The sequence below is a fragment of the Cucurbita pepo genome, chromosome 11, assembly GCF_057944985.1.
Source record: "Cucurbita pepo subsp. pepo isolate OVF chromosome 11, ASM5794498v1, whole genome shotgun sequence".
NCBI lineage: Eukaryota > Viridiplantae > Streptophyta > Magnoliopsida > Cucurbitales > Cucurbitaceae > Cucurbita > Cucurbita pepo.
Window position 1 is genome coordinate 12,930,378 of NC_141808.1, and position 22,011 is coordinate 12,952,388.

The 22,011-nt window shown below is 40.4% G+C and overlaps 6 non-coding genes across 6 annotated transcripts; all 6 read left to right on the forward strand.

The window, feature by feature from the left end:
- Positions 1–15,392: 15,392 nt before the first annotated feature.
- Positions 15,393–15,466, forward strand: TRNAV-AAC (transfer RNA valine (anticodon AAC)). The gene has a single exon. It is a non-coding gene; the product is annotated as a tRNA-Val (tRNA).
- An 865-nt stretch (positions 15,467–16,331) lies between these two features.
- TRNAV-AAC (transfer RNA valine (anticodon AAC)) lies at positions 16,332–16,405 on the forward strand. Its single transcript has one exon. It is a non-coding gene; the product is annotated as a tRNA-Val (tRNA).
- A 746-nt stretch (positions 16,406–17,151) lies between these two features.
- On the forward strand, positions 17,152–17,225 carry TRNAV-AAC (transfer RNA valine (anticodon AAC)). Its single transcript has one exon. It is a non-coding gene; the product is annotated as a tRNA-Val (tRNA).
- A 746-nt stretch (positions 17,226–17,971) lies between these two features.
- On the forward strand, positions 17,972–18,045 carry TRNAV-AAC (transfer RNA valine (anticodon AAC)). The gene has a single exon. It is a non-coding gene; the product is annotated as a tRNA-Val (tRNA).
- Positions 18,046–20,320: 2,275 nt separating this feature from the next.
- TRNAV-AAC (transfer RNA valine (anticodon AAC)) lies at positions 20,321–20,394 on the forward strand. Its single transcript has one exon. It is a non-coding gene; the product is annotated as a tRNA-Val (tRNA).
- Positions 20,395–21,286: 892 nt separating this feature from the next.
- Positions 21,287–21,360, forward strand: TRNAV-AAC (transfer RNA valine (anticodon AAC)). The gene has a single exon. It is a non-coding gene; the product is annotated as a tRNA-Val (tRNA).
- Positions 21,361–22,011: the final 651 nt, after the last annotated feature.

Here is a 22,011-nt window from a genome sequence, read left to right on the forward strand (position 1 = left end):
GCAACATGAGCACCGGCGATGGGTCCAAGACATAGGGGCAACAAACCATATGACTAGAGGACTAGATCTACATTCTCCGAGCTCGACTCGGGAATTTGTGGGACGGTGAAATTCAGCGCGGCTCTGTCGTTGAGATCGAAGGGCGCGACACCATCTTGTTCATCAGCAAGGGAGGCGAGCACCGCAAGCTGACCGACGTCTACTTCATCTCGAGGCTCAAGGCTAACCTTGTGAGCCTAGGTCAACTCGATGAGGCCGACTGCTTCATTTCCATCAACGACGTATGCTCACACAAGTTCGGCGCATATCAAACCGTCTTTACATCTTGGAATTGGAGATAGAGCAACCTGTCAGCCTCTCGGCCAAGACCGAAGAGGTATCTTGGAGGTGGCACGCAAGGTATGGGCACTTAAACTTTCTTGGTATGGGCACTTAAACTTTTCTGCTCTAGAAAAACTACAGAAGGAGGAGATGGTGCACGGTTTGCCAGCAATCAAAGGCGTGAACAAGCCGTGCGACGAGTACCTCATCGGCAAACAGAGGTGCACCCCCTTTCCATCTCGGACATCCTACCGCGCCGATGAGCCGTTGGAGCTTGTACACAGCGATATCTGTGGGCCCATCAAGCCGGCGACCCTAGGCGGTAAGACCCTCATCCTCCTGTTGGTCGATGACAAAAGCCGCTTCATGTGGCTGATCGTGCTGCAAGCGAAAAGTGAGGCAGCAAAGGCGGTTAAGCGCACTCAAGCGCGAGCGGAGGCCGAATGCGGGAAGAAGATGCGAGTGTTGCGCATAGACTGAGGCGGAGAATTCACCTCAACAAGTTTCGATAAGTACTGTGATGAGTTCGGTATACAACGACAACTAACGGCGTCCTACTCCCCCCAGCAGAACGGAGTGGTGGAACGCCAAAATCAGACCATCGTCGGGACAGCAAGGTCTTTGATGATGACGGCCGGGATGCCTGGGAAATTTTGGGGAGAGGCGATAATGATGGCCGTCTATCTCCTCAATCGGTCACCAACCCGACACCTCGACGGGAAGACGTCATATGAGGCTTGGTACAACAAAAAGCTAGCAGTACATCATTTTTGAGTGTTTGACTGCGTCGCATACATGAAGGTAGCGCGTCCCCACCTCGCCAAGCTCGATCCTAAGGGCCTGAAGGTCGTCTTCATCGGCTATGAACCCAGGAGCAAGGCATACAAACTCTATGATCCTGCAGGGGGGCAAGCTCATGTGTCTCGCGACGTCATCTTCGACGAAAGCAACTTCTGGCAATAGAATGATGTGATCGAGGTAGACTAGAACCCAAATCAATTCACGGTAGAGTACCTCATCATCGAGCCAAGAGAAGGAGGAGCGCAGCATCGAGAACTGTCACCAACAACAGCAGCTGCAACTCCTAAACCAGTGGAGTTTGCAACACCACGGACTGCGGATTCGACGCTGGATGTCGATCACGATGATGATCTGGTGGCCAGGTATCGGAGGATGGACGACCTAGTGGGAGGAGGTGAACCACCTGGACTGGCGACGCGCGAGCTCGAAGAAGTGACCGAACTGCATGCTATCGCACAAATGAACCGAACACCTTCACCAAAGCAGAAAGAAACCCATGCTGTTTGAAGGCAATGTAGGAGGAGATGACATCCATCATCGAGAACCAGACGTGGAGTCTGGAAGATATGCCGCCGGGACACCGAGTCATAGGGCTCAAATGGGTCTTCAAACTGAAGCGCATCGAAAAGGGAGAAGTTGTGAAGCACAAGGCCCATCTGGTGGCTAAGGGCTACATCCAGAAGCAAGGAGTGGACTTCGAAGAGGTATTTGCGCCGGTGACAAGGTTAGAATTTGTCCGCCTTCTGCTGGTAATCGCGACACATTGCTCTTGGGAGGTCCACCACATGGACGTGAAGTCCGCTTTCCTTAACAGAGAGCTGAAGGAGACCATCGACGTCCAACAACCACCTGGCTTCCTGGACAACAACAACCCGGGTAAGATATTGCGCCTGCACAAGGCATTCTACGGGCTTCGACAAGCACCACGAGCTTGGAATGCGAAGCTCGATAGTATCCTACTGTCACTGAAGTTCAAGTGTTGTGCCTCTGAGCATGGCATGTACACACACGACCACGATGAGCAACGACTGATTTTGGGAGTGTACGTCGACGACCTCATAATAACTGGAGGCAACATGGAAGTCCTCGGAAGGTTCAAGAGGGAGATGTCAAAGAACTTCAAGATGAGCGATCTCGGCATACTCAGCTACTACCTCGACATCGAAGTGCAACAGAGTACTACCGGCATCACCATCTGCCAAAATGCGTACGCGAAGAAGCTGCTGGACACAACTGGACTTGCAGACAGTAACCCTACAAGGATGCCGATGGAGGCTCGACTCCAACTAAGGAAGGCTGGCACTACGACAACAGTCGACGCCACCAATTACCACAGCATTGTCGGGAGCCTGCACTATCTGGTAAACACACGCCCTGACCTTACTTACTCAGTTGGATATGTGAGTAGATTTATGGAAGCACCTCGGGAGGAGCATCTTGTGGCTGCCAAGTGCATCCTGCGTTATGTGGCTGGGGTGTGAGATACAGCGCAGCGCAGGAAAAGGAAAGACGAAGCTTGAGCTGGTCGGCTACAGTGATAGTGACATATCGATGACGTTGATGATCGTAAGAGCACCAGTGGGATGATCTACTTCCTCTCAGGCGGCGCGATCTGCTGGCAATGAACAAAACAAAAGGTAGTTGCTTTGTCTTCCTGCGAAGCAGAATACATCGCCGCTTCGATGGCGGCAACACAGGAGGTCTGGCTTGCGCGACTAATGGAAGAACTCATCGGAAGAGAAAGCGATCCACCAATGCTATACGTGGACAACAAAGCTACGATTTCCTTGATCAAAAATCAAGTTTTGCAAGATTGGAGCAAACACATAGAAATCAGATTCCACCAATGCTATATGTGCAGATCGAGGGCTCATCAAGATTGATTTCATCCGAACAGAGGAACAACTTGAAGACATTTTCACCAAGTCCCTAGTGCGGATAAAATTTGAGGCACTACGCTCAAAGATCGGAGTTCAAATAATAAGGTAGATATACCACAGCTTTTAGGAGGAGATTGTTAAATAAAAGCTATGGTTTCCTTAGATTTCGTTAGTTGTTTTTACTTTTTCAAAAATCTGAATTAACGCTCTCGTTGAATGGAGCAGCGTAATTTTTGCTCGCCATTTTGGCCAACTTTGTGCGCAAGTTTTTGCCCACTACTCTCCATTTTTAGGATTAGAGTTTGTTATTTAAAGTATTCAACAGAAGGAAATCAAATCATCATCGAGTTTTCAGCAAATCTCTCTCCTTTTACTTTCAGTTATTTTTCCTTTGAAGAAATTTTCGAAGGCCAATTTTTTCGTCTACGCTTTCCTCCCAATTGCTAGAGTCAACAAATTCCAGAACCAACAAAGAAAAGGGAGAACCAACAAAGAAAAAGGATGGTAATTCCATTCGAGAACCAACCAAGAAAAGGGATGGTAATTCCATTCGAAAACCAACAAAGATGGAACCAACAAAGAAAATTGATGGGCTAATTCGAGGACCAACAGAGAAAGGGGAGAACCAACAAAGAAAAGAGATGGTAATTCCATAACCAACAAAGATGGAACCAACAAAGAAAAGGGATGGTAATTCCATTCCAGAACCAACAAAGAAAAATGATGGTAATTTCAGAACCATCTTTACCTTATGGGGGCTGTTGCTGGCAACCAAAGAAAATGGATGGTAATTCCATAACCATCTTTACCCTGCTGTTATGGGGCTGTTGCGGGCAACGAAAGAAAAGGGATGGTAATTCCATAACCATCTTTACCTTGCTAATTCCAATGGGGGCTGTTGCTAGCAACCAAAGAAAAGGGATGTAATTCCATAACCATCTTTACCGTGCTAATTCCTAAACCATCTTTACTTGCTGTCATGGGGCTGCTGGCCACCAAAGAAAAGGGAGGGTAATTCCATAACCATCTCTACCCTTCTTATCCGAGAGGGGGTTGTTGTTGGCAACCAAAGAAAAGGATGGTAATTCCATAACCATGTTTACCTTGTTAATTCTAGAACAATCTTTATCCGTTATTTTGGGGCTGTTGTTGGCCACCAAAGAAAAGGATTTTAGTTTTTTTTTATATTTATATTATTTTAGAGCTAATATCGTAATACATTTTTCTTTTTATTATTTTGTTTCGTTATATTTTTTAAAAAAAATTAATATATTTTAAGTTTTTTTTCTAGTATATATATTTATATACTAGAAAAGAAACTTAAAATATGTTAATTTTTATAAGCTATGGGTTAAAATGGTTAAAGGAAATGGATAATTTAATGGCAAAACGATAAGGATAATTTAATGGCAAAACGATAAGGATAATTTAATTTAAGAAGTATATTTAATAAATAACAAAGAAATAGGAGAAATGGAAGGGAAATTTAACTCAAATTATTGAGGGGAAAGGAAGAAACTAAAAGTAATAAATATTATAAAATAAACTAAATAAAATAATAAAAAAGTAATATGATATTAACTCTAAAATAATATAAAAAATTAAAAAAAAAATAAAATATATTAAAAGAAATTATTGTTAGTGTATTAAATTAACTCTACGATATAAATTAACTTCACTTACTTACGATATTAATTTTTTTATATAAACTTAAAAAGAAATTTAAAATATATTAAAAAACTAGAGTGTATTAAATTGACTCTACCTACCTATACATAAATTAACTCTTCATCTATTGTTATACTTAAAAAGAAATTTAAAATATATTTAAAAAAATTAAATAAAAAAACTATAAAAAAAATTATATTATAAAAGAAACTAAAGAAAATAATGTATTGGGATATTAATTTTTTTTTAATATACTCAAAAAGAAATTTAAAATTTATTTAAAAAATATAATAAAAAAGAAACTAAAAATAATAAAATATTATTAAAAAAAAAAACTAAACAAAATAATAGTAATAATAATAATAAAAGTATAAGAAATACTATATATATATAGAGGAATGATTGAAATAGAAAATTTAAATTAAAAAGTTATAAATAAATTTAATATAGTTTACTTAATGTCACCTACCTATCTATCTATATTAATTATTATAATAAAAACATACAAAAATTTTATTTAAAATCTTTTTTAGGTGGATGATAATAAATATTAAAACTAACTCATCATAAATTTATATCAATTTATATTAATTCATCAAAATTAAAAAAAAAAATTAAAAAAAAACAAAAGAAGTTAAACCTCCATTAAGAATTAGAAACTCTCTTATATAATTTATTTCTTTTTAAATTTGCCTAACTTACAAAGTATTATATCATATAAATTTATGGACGAACATTTGTATTTACTAAAAGTGACTAACTCAATTAAAAAAAAAAAAAAAAACTATTTTAGTCTTTTATATGCACCACACACGTATTTTAGTCTATTTTAGTCTTTTGAATGTTCATGCAAATTTGACATTACCGAATTTTGACACTCAAAATTCCACTCAAAATTCCACTCAAATTTGTGGGATTACGTGGCAAGCATGAAGTTTGAGTTAACCAAATTTTGACACTCAACATTCCACTCAAATGTGTGATTACAGGGCAAACATGAAAGTTTGGTTAAACCATATATCGACACTCAATATCCACTAACTCAAACATCGATTTTTCCATTAAGTGGAGTCAACATATTGATTATGAATCCCTATTCATAATTAAATTCTTATTTAAATATCTCCAATTCTCTCATTTTGTTTAATTCGTAATTAAATCAAAATGCGGTTAAATATATTGTATATATTGAGCGTATATTTCCTAACTTGAGTTCGAACACTTTAATCTCACTCGTCACACTGTTCTAAGGTTTAGTCCGATATGAGCTAGCAAGGGGACCCAATGAACCTACAGATCATGGGCTCCAACGATCCGAGATTAAACGGCTAAACTCATTAATCTTTTAACCAACATTCGTTAACTACTAGAACACTCCACTATAGCCTAATAGTTGCACTCCCCTCACTATAGATATATTTCTATCCATTTTATATAACCATGATTAGTAAGTCGATCCTTCACCGATTGTTCATAACTAGAGCTGGGTCAATTTACCATTTTTACCCCTAAAGTTTTTTCTTGTTCCTTAAGTCCCATTGATCCTCTAATGAACAATTGTTTTGTGGTCCAACCACCAAAAGACCAGGAGTCAGTACTTAAGGGAACAACCTCTCTACTATCCCTAAAAGCGGGTAGGAGTGAATTCTATCTTGCACCCCACGTCCCCAGCTATTAACCCAGTCTTACCCTTGAAATGGGAGGTTATTGAGTCGGCGAACTCGGGCCACTTTCACCCATGTAAATCTAAGGATAATTCTGAATAAACAAGAGTTCATAGTTAGCTCAGGATTAAGGTCGAGTTACCTATATCATCGAGTAAAAAAATCAGTCTCAATAGTGAACGAAATTATAAAGTGAGAGTGATTTTCTTCATGGTTCGATCTTATACAATACTCATTGCATAGGACACCCCCACTCACATGTCTCCACATGTACAATTTAGTGATCACATTGTTTATATCATATACAAAAGTGGGCCGCATCCATAGTGTCCCCAAGATAAGGTACTCAGCCTTATCCCTCTACTGTAGATCATTTTGCCTATATACTTGAACTTGATTACTCTTATGTCTTTACATATAGTTCAAGTAATCATACTATAGCCAGAGTATTCTTAGTTTAATAGATTTAGATTAATGATCGTAAAATTCACTTTATTCAATAACGATCTTTACTGAATAAACATCAATAATAACTTTATTGAAACTAAAATATGTTTTTGTTTACAAACTATGAGTTTTAGGACATAAAACGTAACAGATTGGTAACTGTTATTGTAGGCAAAATCTCTCAAAGGCAAATGTTCGTCCCAGCACCCAGAGAAATCTATGACACAGGCTCGTATAATATATTCTAACATCAGATTTAGCCTTTTGGTCTGTCCGTCTGTTTGAGGGTTGAATGTTGTACTGAATCTCAACTGGGTTCCTAGTGCTTTTGGAGACTTTTACAAAACTAGAGGTGAACCTGGTGCCCCAGTCTGAGACTATGGACACTGGTACTCTATGTAGGCGTACTATCTCCCTGATATATAACTGAGCCCACCGATCCACTCGATATGTGGACTTGCCTGGAATGAAGTGATCTGTCTTGCTTAGTCAATCTACAACCACCCAGATTACATTATATCCCTACTTAGTCTTGGGCAACCCTGAGATGAAGTCCATACAAACTGCTTCCCATTTCTATTGAGGAACATTCAAGGGCTATAGCAATCCTGCTGGACGTTGTCTCGGGGCCTTTACCTGCTAGCAGGTTAAACTTCAACTTATGAAATCTGCTATTACGAAATCAACTTACATCCTTTCAAATCCTCATACATCTTAGTACTTCCAGGTGAAATGTATAAGAGATGTATCATGGGCTTCGGTCATAATATCCTTTAGGATTCTCTAGTCTCGAGGAACGCACAGGCGATCTTGCCACCGCAGGCCCCCATATGAGGAGATAGAATACCCAGTTGGTCTCTTCGCTTCTTTCTGACTCCACACTTTGTTGAGGTGTTCATCAAACCTCTGGTTATCAATGACTTGTTTTCTTAGGGTGGGTTGCATGGTCATCTGTTCTACTTGAGCGGAGCCACCTTTAACCACAACATCTATCCCAGCGATCTTTATCTCATCTTGTAATTTCTCTTGCTTGGTGATCATCGCAGAAGTATGAATGACATTCCTGCTCAATGCATTAGCTACAACATTGGCTTTGCCTGGATGGTACAGGATCTCTATATCGTAATCCTTTACCAATTTCAATCATCGTCTCTGTCTCATATTGAACTCTTTCTGCGTGAACAAGTACTTGAGACTCTTGTGATCGGTGAAGACTTGAACTTTGTCCCCATACAGGTAATGTCGCCACGTTTTCAAAGCAAATACTACTGCTGCTAACTCAAGGTCATGCATGAGATAGTTTCGTTCATATTTCTTCAATTGTCTAGAGGCATACGCTGTCACCTTACCCTTCTGCATGAGCACACACCCTAATCCTTTCCCTGATGTGTCACTGTACACCACGTGGTTGCCTGACCCATTTGGAACTTCAAACGAGATTATAACATCATTCCAATCATTCGCCACTAAGGAGCTACTAAATGTTGGAGAAGAAGTTGTTACTAACCACCTATGTTGATGATGGAAATTTGGTCATAAAAGAATTTTGGTGGCTAAATCATTATGGAAAGTCTTTGTTCACTAGAAGAATCACTCTAGGAAAGTTACCCAGTGTAATGTCCTATGACATAAGAATTAACATGCATGAAAATATTAACGAGAGAGAAAAATACAATATGAACAAAGAGAAATGAAATGAGAAGAGATGAACCTGCTTGCTTGATATTATATCCAAAACGTTGTGTAGACTTCTAACCAACGATTCACAACCACTGACATCCATTTTTTTCATACGCTGAGAAAGGTTTAGAATTTGTCGAAGAAACTTGCAATTCTTCAAGGACATAAACTTATGAAGATATGAAGGTAGAGTACAAATTTGTTTCTGGACAAGACTATGCTATTTAATAAAGGGTTGGACAAGACTATGCTATTTAATAAAGGGTTGGCATCACATACAATTTTCAAGAAATCTATGTTGCCATATGGAACCTCCAACAAAGTCAACACGGCTTTTGGGTAAGTTTCCATGACTTGAAGAAGAGAATAATATGGATGGGTGAGTCCCATCTATGGAGATTCCACAAGGACATGAACTTATGGATACATGAGAGTAAATATGCATCGATATGTTGCAACATTGAAGATTCAACAAAATCAATTGGGAAACATAAGGTTTTTCAGTAAGTTTCCATAATTTGAAGAAGAGCATATTGGATGGATTGGTGAGTTCCATTTACTGGGGAGCATTTCAAATGTAGAACAGCCACTAAGATGAAGTTCTTTAAGATTATGTAACAAATAAATAGTGGTAGGAGTGGAGATGAGGTTCGTACAACCGTCAAGGTTTAAGACCTTGAGCCCATAAACGTTTCCAATTGATGAAGGTAGCTTCTTTATGTCGATAGAATCCAAATACAACGACACTAAAAATTTCATGTTTTCAGCAATTTTTAGAAACATTTTGAGATTAGATCTGCTTGAGAGTTCAAGATATTTAAGAGATTTTAACTTGAAGTAGCTTGGAAGCTTCTCAAGCTTAGTACACCTTGTTATTTTTAATCGTAATAAGTGAAAGATTCTCGAAGAGTAAAATTTCAAAACTTGAATTGAAATAGTATTATTAATGTAGTCAACTTTTTATCCCACTAGAAAACAAGAAATATCAAGGAAAATCTCCTTTACTTTTTCTTCAAGCCCATAAAAAACTCTGCTTGGTCTCTTAGGAAAGAAACCAAAACACCAAGAGCCAAAGGAAGACCTTTATAAGATACATTATAAGAATCAAGAAGAATCACAACAAACAGGCAAATAGATTTGAGTATTAAAGATTTATATCACATTAGCCATGAAATCAATCAACCATATTAACCAAAAATGTGTATTTCTTTCTAAAATAATTTGTACATTTAATCTTTTCATTTCTAAAATAATTTGTACATTTAATCTTTTCAAGACCAAATATAAAAGAATTTTTTTTTGTAGGAGAATCCAATTCAGAAAAGCTAATCCATGGAATGGGCGGGACAGCTTCTACACTTGAAATGTTCCGCCAAACCTGGAAATCTTAAGCTAATTGTGCTCTTCAATGGCAGACATGCATCCATATTTCCCATCTTGATCTTCCCTCTCAACTCCCCAGCTATTTCACGACACACCTGATTCACGGCGTTCACAAAATTCTTTACTATCACAAAAAGCCCTAACGGATTTTCTCTATCCCCTGTTTCATAGTACTCATTTGTCTTCTTCAATTCATCCAACACTCTTTTTTGTTCTCTTCTTGCTATCTCAACTTCTTCCATTGCGGATTTCACAAATTCTAACATCCTTCTCTTGTATTCACCACCGCCTTCAATCGATAGAAGGTTTTGTATCTCTGAGATTTTGCTTAATAGATTAGGGCAAGTGATAGTGAAGGTTTCGTAGTCGATTGTGGACGCTTTCTTGACGTTAGAGAGCTCTAAGGTGAGTGATTCCATAGCTGATAATCCAAGTATTATGTATTCGATTTCTATTTCCTTTTTCGATTTGAGATTCTTTGAATTTGTGTTTGAGAATTGTTTTTTCCCTTCGAATTTTATGACTTCTTTGAAAATGAAAGGAAGCAATGTGGTTTTTCTATCTGTGCTTTTTACATCTGAAAGTCTTAAGAGTAAATTGAGATGGAAAGCTTTTGCATTACCTCTCGTTGTTCCTGAATTCAATCGGTTTCCAACTTTGAGAGTTGCTTCCAAGAGTTTAGTAAATAACCCTTTATTCATTAGTTCTTCGCAACCCCTACTAAGTGTTTGGAAAAAGTCCTTGAGTCGATTAAGCTCTGATTTGAAGCTTGATCTGAAAAACATGGCGTTTAGACGATTGAAGGTTGTCGGAAAATCTTTGAGAAGATGGAAAATGAAGGATTCTGCATCGTCAAGCCTTAATGGATCGCCATCAAATTCGAGGATTTGAGATTGTTGTTCTTTGGTTGGAGTGATCTTGACAAGCTTTTCGAGTGTGTCTGAATCGAGGTCATGTCCCTCCGCGAGAGCATCGAGAAGTTCTTGCCGAGTTATGGTGAGGGATTTAAGAATTATTGCAATGTTTCTTGCCCTTCGAGAATGGAGATTAGTGCTCGTCAGCCATTGTTGAGGCCTCTTAGCTTTGTTGGCTGTTTCTTGTTTGTGGCAACATACTCGAACAAAGTTTCCATAAGGTTGACATTAAAGCTGAAGAAGAAAGATCAAACCGTAGTGAAAAACTCAAAGAGAGAGTCAAATTGAATTATGATGATGAGCCAAATTGAAAGAGCCTCCATCGATCTTGTCCCACACCGTAGGATGATCTACATTGGTATTGATCTTATCCCAATGTAATGGCATTGGTATTGATCTTATCCGAATGTAATGGCTTTAGTCTAGCCTGATCATTGCCGGATAAAGATGGCCCTGGATTGGCAACTGCCGTTGATGGTGGCCGTAGGGGCATTGATGGAGGAGGAGGAATAGCCGTTGATGGTGACGGTAGGGGCATTGATGGAGGAGGAGGAGGAACTTTGATTGAAGAAATTTGATGGAGCAAAGGAGTAAAAAAAATAATATTTATGGTGTAAAACCTGAAGCCAAAGTTTCCTCAACCCAGCCAATTCGCTCTGCAGCCGAACGCATCTGCGGCCCATCTCGGGAACAGAAGCCCAGCAGCCAACACCTGTAGCCAACGACCCGGGAGCCAACCCAAACCCGCGACTCTGATCGACCTCGACCCGATGCCACCTGTACTACGTGGCGCGTCCTGCTACAGCCACATGGCACCCAGCGGCACAGACGCACCCTCGGCTTCACTCGGCGTAAAGGGCTCGCGGCGATGCTCCTCCGGCAGCTCCTTTGGCGGCTCCTAGGCTTATCTGGCTCAACTTTCAATTTTTGATCCAATTATCACCGTTCTAACCCTTTCGAACCTATTTTGGGCAGCGTTTAAGGTCATTGAGGCCATTTTAGAGCCGTATTTCACATTATTAATTGGATTATTAAATAAAATGTGAAATACTAACAAAAGGTGACTAATGGTGAGATAGGAAGCGAACCCCGACAACCTTTGGAGAAGATCTCGAAGAACGGGAGCTTATGTTAATTAAATTAGAAAATGCTTCGGGTAAGACCAACTAAGTAAGTGGCCTTACTACAGGATAGACTAGAAATTTGTATGAGTTATGATGATGTATGAGTTGTATCGTATGATGCGGTATCCTAGTATATGTTGATGTTTGAGTATATGATGATGAATGAGTCTATGATGATGTATGATTGTGTATGAGTTATGATGATGTATGAGTTGTATCGTATGATGCAGTATCCTAGTATATGTTGATGTTTGAGTATATGATGATGGATGAGTCTATGATGATGTATGATTGTTAGTTCTGGAATTACTTTTTTTTTGTTCCAGAATTACCATCCATTTTCTTTGTTGGTTCTGGAATTACCATCCTCATCTCATCCATTTTTTTTTTTTTGTTCTACAATTACAATCCCTTTTCTCCATTTTCTTCATGGGTTCTAGACTTACCCTCCATTTTTTTGTTCTAGAATTACAATCCCTTTTCTTTATTCTCGAATTACCATCCATTTTCTTCATGGGTTCTAGACTTACCCTCCATTTTTTTTGTTCTAGAATTACAATCCCTTTTCTTTATTCTCGAATTACCATCCATTTTCTTCATGGGTTCTAGACTTACCTTCCATTTTCTCTCTATTCTAGAATTACCATCCCTTCTCTTTGTTCGTTCTGGAATTACCATCCATTTTCTTTATTCTATAATTACCATCAATTTTGTCTGTTCTAGAATTACTATTCATTTTCTTTGTTGGTTATGGAATTACCATTACTGTTCATTTTCTTTGTTGGTTATGGAATTACCATCATATCCCTTATCTTTGTTGGTTTTGGAATTACCATCTCATCTCTTTTGTTTGTTGGTTCCCTCTTTTTTGTTTCTTTGTTGGTTCCCTCTTTTTTGTTTCTTTGTTGGTTCCCTCTTTTTTGTTAGTTCTAGAATTACCATCATATCCCTTATCTTTGTTGGTTCTGAAATTACCATCTCATTCGTTTTCTTTGTTGGTTCCGGAAAAAGAACCATCCATCCTTTTTCTTAGTTGGTTCCGGAAAAAGAACCATTACATCCCTTTTTTCTTTGTTGGTTTCGAAATTACCTTTTCTCCTTTTTCTTTATTGGTTCTGGAATTACCTTTTCCCCCATTTTCTTTGTTGGTTGTTTGCCAGCAACAAGCCCCATCCCTTTTCCTTTGTTTGCCAGCAACAGCCCCATCTCTTCCCTTTGTTGTGAAATTCCACCCTTGTTTGCCCCATCCCTTTTCTTGGTTCAGAAATTCCATTTGTTTGCCAACAACCGCCCAATCCCTTTTCTTGCCAACACCAGCCCCAGTCCATTTTCTTGGTTCTAGAATTCCATGTGGTTTGCTAGCAACCGCCCCAATCCCTTTTCTTGCCAACAATAGTCCCATCCCTTCCCATCAATTTTCCTTTGTTTGCCAACAACTGCCCCCTTTTCTTTTGTTTCCCAACAACAACAGCCTCATCCCTTCTCCATCCCTTTTCCTTTGTTTGCCAGTAACAAAAACCTCATCTCTTTTCCTTTGTTTGCCATCCATTTTCCTTTGTTTGTCATCCCTTCCTCCTTTGTTTGCGAGCAACAACATTCTCATCCCTTCCCCATCTCTTTTCCTTTGTTTGCTAGCAACAACAGCCCGAAGTATACAAACCGGGTCGACACTCATAAACGACCCTCAATTGACAATGCAGCTCTCGAACGCTCCCCCACCTCGAGCGACAGTTAGCGAAGACCTGAAAAAGAAATCTAAAATGCGGTGAGTAAAAAAGTACACGGTAAGCAGCCTACTTGTAGGCTGTCATCGCATCCAGTTCCTGGTAGGCTTCCATCACGTGAGTCTAACACACTGAACGTCTCCAGTTCAAGTCTGGGCGACGCCATCTTTGCAATTTTTATTTTTATAATAATAATCTGGATTCATTTTGGACCTCTACGAGAAAGTTTAAGAGCCTTCGAGCTTGGTAAGCCCCGGAACCGTGCCCTCGAACACACATTGATTCATTTTAGACCTCTACGTGAAAGTTTAAGAGCCTTGGAGCTTATAGGCCCGAGAACCGTGCCCTCGAACACACATTGAGCATGTAATTAATTGTTTGGACTTTTATTGAAGAAATACGTGTACGAATCAACAAGTACTAGGGTGGAATGATTGTGAGCACGTCATATGCTGGATTTAGCCAAGAAATTTATGAACTCAACTTAGTATCAGATGAATAGGTTGATTGGTCCAACAGACGGTTTTTGCTAGACGAAGAGTCATTGAGTCTTTCGTTACGTGATTTTCGAGGCTTCAAATCTCGAACCGTGACGAAAATAAAACTAAAAGTAAAATTAAATTAAACATTTAGATAATGCAATTTAAAATCAAACAACACCTCGACTAGAACAAATTGAAAGGCAACACAAACAAGTGTTGTTAAAATTTGTTACAAACGGAGAAAGAGTTCGGGATACTGTTTCTAACGAAATACAAAAGACCCGAAGTACACAAACCGGGTCGACACTCATAAACGACCCTCAAGTGACAATGCAGCTCTCGAACGCTCCCCCACCTCGAGCGACAGTTAGCAAAGACCAGAAAAAGAAATCTAAAATGCGGTGAGTAAAAGAGTACTCGGTAAGCAGCCTACTTGTAGGCTGTCATCGCATCCAGTTCCTGGTAGGTTTCCACAGGCTTTTCTTTAGGCTCTAGGAAGTTCGAGCTTAACTCTATAATTTGGCTGACCTTCTGGTGAGGCTTCCAAAGGTGTCGTGGTGTAGTTGGTTATCACGTTAGTCTAACACACTGAAGGTCTCCAGTTCAAGTTTGGGTGACGCCATCTTTGCAATTTTTATTTTTTTAATAATAATCTGGATTCATTTTGGACCTCTACGAGAAAGTTTAAGAGCCTTCGAGCTTGGTAAGCCCGGGCACCGTGCCCTCAAACACACATTGATTCATTTTAGACCTCTACGTGAAAGTTTAAGAGCCTTGGAGCTTATAGGCCCGAGAACCGTGCCCTCGAACACACATTGAGCATGTAATTAATTGTTTGGACTTTTATTGAAGAAATACGTGTACGAATCAACAAGGACTAGGGTGGAATGATTGTGAGCACGTCATATGCTGGATTTAGCCAAGAAATTTATGAACTCAACTTAGTATCAGAGGTCTAGGTTGATTGGTCCAAAGACGGTTTTTATTACAAACGGAGAAAGAGTTCGGGATACTGTTTCTAACAGAATACAAAAGACCCGAAGTACACAAACCGGGTTGACACTCATAAACGACCCTCAAGTGACAATGCAGCTCTCGAACGCTCCCCCACCTCGAGCGACATTTAGCGAAGACCTGAAAAAGAAATCTAAAATGCGGTGAGTAAAAAAGTACTCGGTAAACAGCCTACTTGTTGGCTGTCATCGCATCCAGTTCCTGGTAGGTTTCCACGGGATTTTCTTTACGCTCTAGGTTGTTTGGGCTTAACTCAATAGTTTGGCTGACCTTCTGGTGAGGCTTCCAACGGTGTCGTGGTGTAGTTGGTTATCACGTCAGTCTAACACACTGAAGGTCTCCAGTTCAAGTCTGGGCGACGCCATCTTTGCAGTTTTTATTTTTATAATAATAATCTGGATTCATTTTGGACCTCTACGAGAAAGTTTAAGAGCCTTCGAGCTTGGTAAGCCCGGGAACCGTGCCCTCGGACACACATTGATTCAATTTAGACCTCTACGTGAAAGTTTAAGAACCTTGGAGCTTATAGGCCCGAGAACCGTGCCCTCGAACACACATTGAGCATGTAATTAATTGTTTGGACTTATATTAAAGAAATACGTGCACGAATCAACAAGGACTAGGGTGGAATGATTGTGAGCACGTCATATGCTGGATTTAGCCAAGAAATTTATGAACTCAACTTAGTATCAGATGTCTAGGTTGATTGGTCCAACAAACGATTTTTGTTAGATGAAGAGTCATTTAGTCTTTCGTTACGTGATTTTTGAGGCTTCAAATCTCGAACCGTGACAAAAATAAAACTAAAAGTAAAATTAAATTAAACATTTAGTTAATGCAATTTAAAATCAAACAACACCTCGACTAGAACAAATTGAAAGGCAACACAAACAAGTGTTGTTAAAATTTGTTACAAACGGAGAAAGAGTTCGGGATACTGTTTCTAACGAAATACAAAAGACCCGAAGTACACAAACCGGGTCGACACTCATAAACGACCCTCAATTGACAATGCAGCTCTCGAACGCTCCCCCACCTCGAGCGACAGTTAGCGAAGACCTGAAAAAGAAATCTAAAATGCGGTGAGTAAAAAAGTACTCGGTAAGCAGCCTACTTGTTGGCTGTCATCGCATCCAGTTCCTGGTAGGTTTCCACGGGCGTTTCTTTAGGCTCTAGGAAGTTTGGGCTTAACTCTATAGTTTGGCTGACCTTCTGGTGAGGCTTCCAACGGTGTCGTGGTGTAGTTGGTTATCACGTCAGTCTAACACACTGAAGGTCTCCAGTTCAAGTCTTGGCGACGCCATCTTTGCAGTTTTTATTTTTATAATAATAATCTGGATTCATTTTGGACCTCTACGAGAGAGTTGAAGAGCCTTCGAGCTTGGTAAGCCCCGGACCCGTGCCCTCGAACACACATTGAGCATGTAATTAATTGTTTGGACTTTTATTGAAGAAATACACCCGTGCCCTCGAACACACATTGATTCATTTTATTCCTCTACGTGAAAGTTTAAGAGCCTTGGAGCTTATAGGCCCGAGAACCGTGCCCTCGAACACACATTGAGCATGTAATTAATTGTTTGGACTTTTATTGAAGAAATACGTGTACGAATCAACAAGGACTAGGGTGGAATGATTGTGAGCACGTCATATGCTGGATTTAGCCATGAAATTTATGAACTCAACTTAGTATCAGAGGTCTAGGTTGATTGGTCCAAAGACGGTTTTTGTTACAAACGGAGAAAGAGTTCGGGATACTGTTTCTAACGAAATACAAAAGACCCAAAGTACACAAACTGGGTCGACACTCATAAACGACCCTCAATTGACAATGCAGCTCTCGAACGCTCCCCCACCTCGAGCGACAGTTAGCGAAGACCTGAAAAAGAAATCTAAAATGCGGTGAGTAAAAAAGTACTCGGTAAGCAGCCTACTTGGTTGCTGTCATCGCATCGAGTTCCTGGTAGGTTTCCACGGGCTTTTCTTTAGGCTCTAGGAAGTTTGGGCTTAACTCTATAGTTTGGCTGACCTTCTGGTGAGGCTTCCAACGGTGTCGTGGTGTAGTTGGTTATCACGTCAGTCTAACACACTGAAGGTCTCCAGTTCAAGTCTTGGCGACGCCATCTTTGCAGTTTTTATTTTTATAATAATAATCTGGATTCATTTTGGACCTCTACGAGAGAGTTGAAGAGCCTTCGAGCTTGGTAAGCCCCGGACCCGTGCCCTCGAACACACATTGAGCATGTAATTAATTGTTTGGACTTTTATTGAAGAAATACACCCGTGCCCTCGAACACACATTGATTCATTTTATTCCTCTACGTGAAAGTTTAAGAGCCTTGGAGCTTATAGGCCCGAGAACCGTGCCCTCGAACACACATTGAGCATGTAATTAATTGTTTGGACTTTTATTGAAGAAATACGTGTACGAATCAACAAGGACTAGGGTGGAATGATTGTGAGCACGTCATATGCTGGATTTAGCCATGAAATTTATGAACTCAACTTAGTATCAGAGGTCTAGGTTGATTGGTCCAAAGACGGTTTTTGTTACAAACGGAGAAAGAGTTCGGGATACTGTTTCTAACGAAATACAAAAGACCCAAAGTACACAAACTGGGTCGACACTCATAAACGACCCTCAATTGACAATGCAGCTCTCGAACGCTCCCCCACCTCGAGCGACAGTTAGCGAAGACCTGAAAAAGAAATCTAAAATGCGGTGAGTAAAAAAGTACTCGGTAAGCAGCCTACTTGGTTGCTGTCATCGCATCGAGTTCCTGGTAGGTTTCCACGGGCTTTTCTTTAGGCTCTAGGAAGTTTGGGCTTAACTCTATAGTTTGGCTGACCTTCTGGTGAGGCTTCCAACGGTGTCGTGGTGTAGTTGGTTATCACGTCAGTCTAACACACTGAAGGTCTCCAGTTCAAGTCTGGGCGACGCCATCTTTGCAGTTTTTATTTTTATAATAATAATCTGGATTCATTTTGGACCTCTACGAGAGAGTTGAAGAGCCTTCGAGCTTGGTAAGCCCCGGACCCGTGCCCTCGAACACACATTGAGCATGTAATTAATTGTTTGGACTTTTATTGAAGAAATACACCCGTGCCCTCGAACACACATTGATTCATTTTATTCCTCTACGTGAAAGTTTAAGAGCCTTGGAGCTTATAGGCCCGAGAACTGTGCCCTCGAACACACATTGAGCATGTAATTAATTGTTTGGACTTTTATTGAAGAAATACGTGTACGAATCAACAAGGACTAGGGTGGAATGATTGTGAGCACGTCATATGCTGGATTTAGCCATGAAATTTATGAACTCAACTTAGTATCAGAGGTCTAGGTTGATTGGTCCAAAGACGGTTTTTGTTACAAACGGAGAAAGAGTTCGGGATACTGTTTCTAACGAAATACAAAAGACCCAAAGTACACAAACCGGGTCGACACTCATAAACGACCCTCAATTGACAATGCAGCTCTCGAACGCTCCCCCACCTCGAGCGACAGTTAGCGAAGACCTGAAAAAGAAATCTAAAATGCGGTGAGTAAAAAAGTACTCGGTAAGCAGCCTACTTGTTGGCTGTCATCGCATCCAGTTCCTGGTAGGTTTCCACGGGCTTTTCTTTAGGCTCTAGCAAGTTTGGGCTTAACTCTATAGTTTGGCTGACCTTCTGGTGAGGCTTCCAACGGTGTCGTGGTGTAGTTGGTTATCACGTCAGTCTAACACACTGAAGGTCTCCAGTTCAAGTCTCGGCGACGCCATCTTTGCAGTTTTTATTTTTATAATAATAATCTGGATTCATTTTGGACCTCTACGTGAAAGTTTAAGAGCCTTGGAGCTTATAGGCCCGAGAACCGTGCCCTCGAACACACATTGAGCATGTAATTAATTGTTTGGACTTTTATTGAAGAAATACGTGTACGAATCAACAAGGACTAGGGTGGAATGATTGTGGGCACGTCATATGCTGGATTTAGCCAAGAAATTTATGAACTCAACTTAGTATCAGATGTCTAGGTTGATTGGTCCAACAGACGGTTTTTGCTAGACGAAGAGTCATTGAGTCTTTCGTTACGTGATTTTTGAGGCTTTAAATCTCGAACCGTGACGAAAATAAAACTAAAAGTAAAATTAAATTAAACATTTAGTTAATGCAATTTAAAATCAAACAACACCTCGACTAGAACAAATTGAAAGGCAACACAAACAAGTGTTGTTAAAATTTGTTACAAACGGAGAAAGAGTTCGGGATACTGTTTCTAACGAAATACAAAAGACCCGAAGTACACAAATCGGGTCGACACTCATAAACGACCTTCAAGTGACAATGCAGCTCTCGAACGCTCCCCCACCTCGAATGACAGTTAGCGAAGACCTGAAAAAGAAATCTAAAATGCGGTGAGTAAAAAAGTACTCGGTAAGCAGCCTACTTGTTGGCTGTCATCGCATCCTGTTCCGGTGAGGCTTCCAACGGTGTCGTGGTGTAGTTGGTTATCACGTCAGTCTAACACGCTGAAGGTCTGGGCGACGCCATCTTTGCAATTTTTATTTTTATAATAATAATCTGGATTCATTTTGGAACTCTACGAGAAAGTTTAAGAGCCTTCGAGCTTGGTAAGCCCGGGAACCGTGCCCTCGAACACACATTGATTCATTTTAGACCTCTACGTAAAAGTTTAAGAGCCTTGGAGCTTATAGGCCCGAGAACCGTGCCCTCGAACACACATTGAGCATGTAATTAATTGTTTGGACTTTTATTGAAGAAATACGTGTACGAATAAACAAGGACTAGGTTGGAATGACTGTGAGCACGTCATATGCTAGATTTAGCCATGACATTTATGAACTCAACTTAGTATCAGAGGTCTAGGTTGATTGGTCCAACAGACGGTTTTTGTTACAAACGGAGAAAGAGTTCGGGATACTGTTTCTAACGAAATACAAAAGACCCGAAGTACACAAACCGGGTCGACACTCATAAACGACCCTCAAGTGACAATGCAGCTCTCGAACGCTCCCCCACCTCGAGCGACAGTTAGCGAAGACCTGAAAAAGAAATCTAAAATGCGGTGAGTAAAAAAGTACTCGGTAAGCAGCCTACTTGTTGGCTGTCATCGCATCCAGTTTCTGGTAGGTTTCCACGGGCTTTTCTTTAGGCTCTAGGAAGTTTGGGCTTAACTCTATAGTTTGGCTGACCTTCTGGTGTGGCTTCCAACGGTGTCGTGGTGTAGTTGGTTATCACGTCAGTCTAACACACTGAAGGTCTCCAGTTCAAGTCTGGGCGACGCCATCTTTGCAGTTTTTATTTTTATAATAATAATCTGGATTCATTTTGGACCTCTACGAGAAAGTTTAAGTGCCTTCGAGTTTGGTAAGGCCCGGAACCGTGCCCTCGAACACACATTGATTCATTTTAGACCTCTACGTGAAAGTTTAAGAGCCTTGGAGCTTATAGGCCCGAGAACCGTGCCATCGAACACACATTGAGCATGTAATTAATTGTTTGGACTTTTATTAAAGAAATACGTGTACGAATCAACAAGGACTAGGGTGGAATGATTGTGAGCACGTCATATGCTGGATTTAGCCAAGAAATTTATGAACTCAACTGAGTATCAGAGGTCTAGGTTGATTGGTCCAACAGACGGTTTTTGTTACAAACGGAGAAAGAGTTCGGAATACTGTTCTAACGGAATACAAAAGACCCGAAGTACACAAACCGAGTCGACACTCATAAACGACCCTCAAGTGACAATGCAGCTCTCGAATGCTCCCCCACCTCGAGCGACAGTTAGCGAAGACTTGAAAAAGAAATCTAAAATGCGGTGAGTAAAAAAGTACTCGGTAAGCAGCCTACTTGTTGGCTGTCATCGCATCCAGTTCCTGGTAGGTTTCCACGTAGGAATACAAAAGACCCGAAGTACACAAACCGAGTCGACACTCATAAACGACCCTCAAATGACAATGCAGCTCTCGAATGCTCCCCCACCTCGAGCGACATTTAGCGAAGACCTGAAAAAGAAATCTAAAATGCGGTGAGTAAAAAAGTACTCGGTAAGCAGCCTACTTGGTTGCTGTCATCGCATCCAGTTCCTGGTAGGTTTCCACGGGCTTTTCTTTAGGCTCTAGGAAGTTTGGGCTTAACTCTATAGTTTGGCTAACCTTCTAGTGAGGCTTCCAACGGTGTCGTGGTGTAGTTGGTTATCACGTCAGTCTAACACACTGAAGGTCTCCAGTTCAAGTCTGGGCGACGCCATTTAGAAGTTTTATTTTTATAATAATAATCTGGATTCATTTTGGACCTCTACGAGAAAGTTTAAGAGCCTTCGAGCTTGGTAAGCCCCGGAACCGTGCCCTCGAACACACATTGATTCATTTTAGACCTCTACGTGAAAGTTTAAGAGCCTTGGAGCTTATAGGAACGAGAACCGTGCCCTCGAACACACATTGAGCATGTAATTAATTGTTTGGACTTTTATTGAAGAAATACGTGTACGAATCAACAAGGACTAGGGTGGAATGATTGTGAGCACGTCATATGCTGGATTTAGCCAAGAAATTTATGAACTCAACTTAGTATCAGAGGTCTAGGTTGATTGGTCCAACAGATGGTTTTTGCTAGATGAAGAGTCATTGAGTCTTTCGTTACGTTATTTTCGAGGCTTCAAATCTCGAACCGTGACGAAAATAAAACTAAAATTAAATTAAGCATATAGATAATGCAATTTAAAATATAGAAATATGTATGATATGTAAATTGAAAATGAGAATGACATGTAAGCATGGAACATGACAAGGGGGGTTATGTTCATTAATGTTAGATGTAGAAGTAATGGGGACCTCATGCATTATGTGTGTTCATGCATATATGGGGATACCCCTATCCCATCACGAGGGTACGGACGCG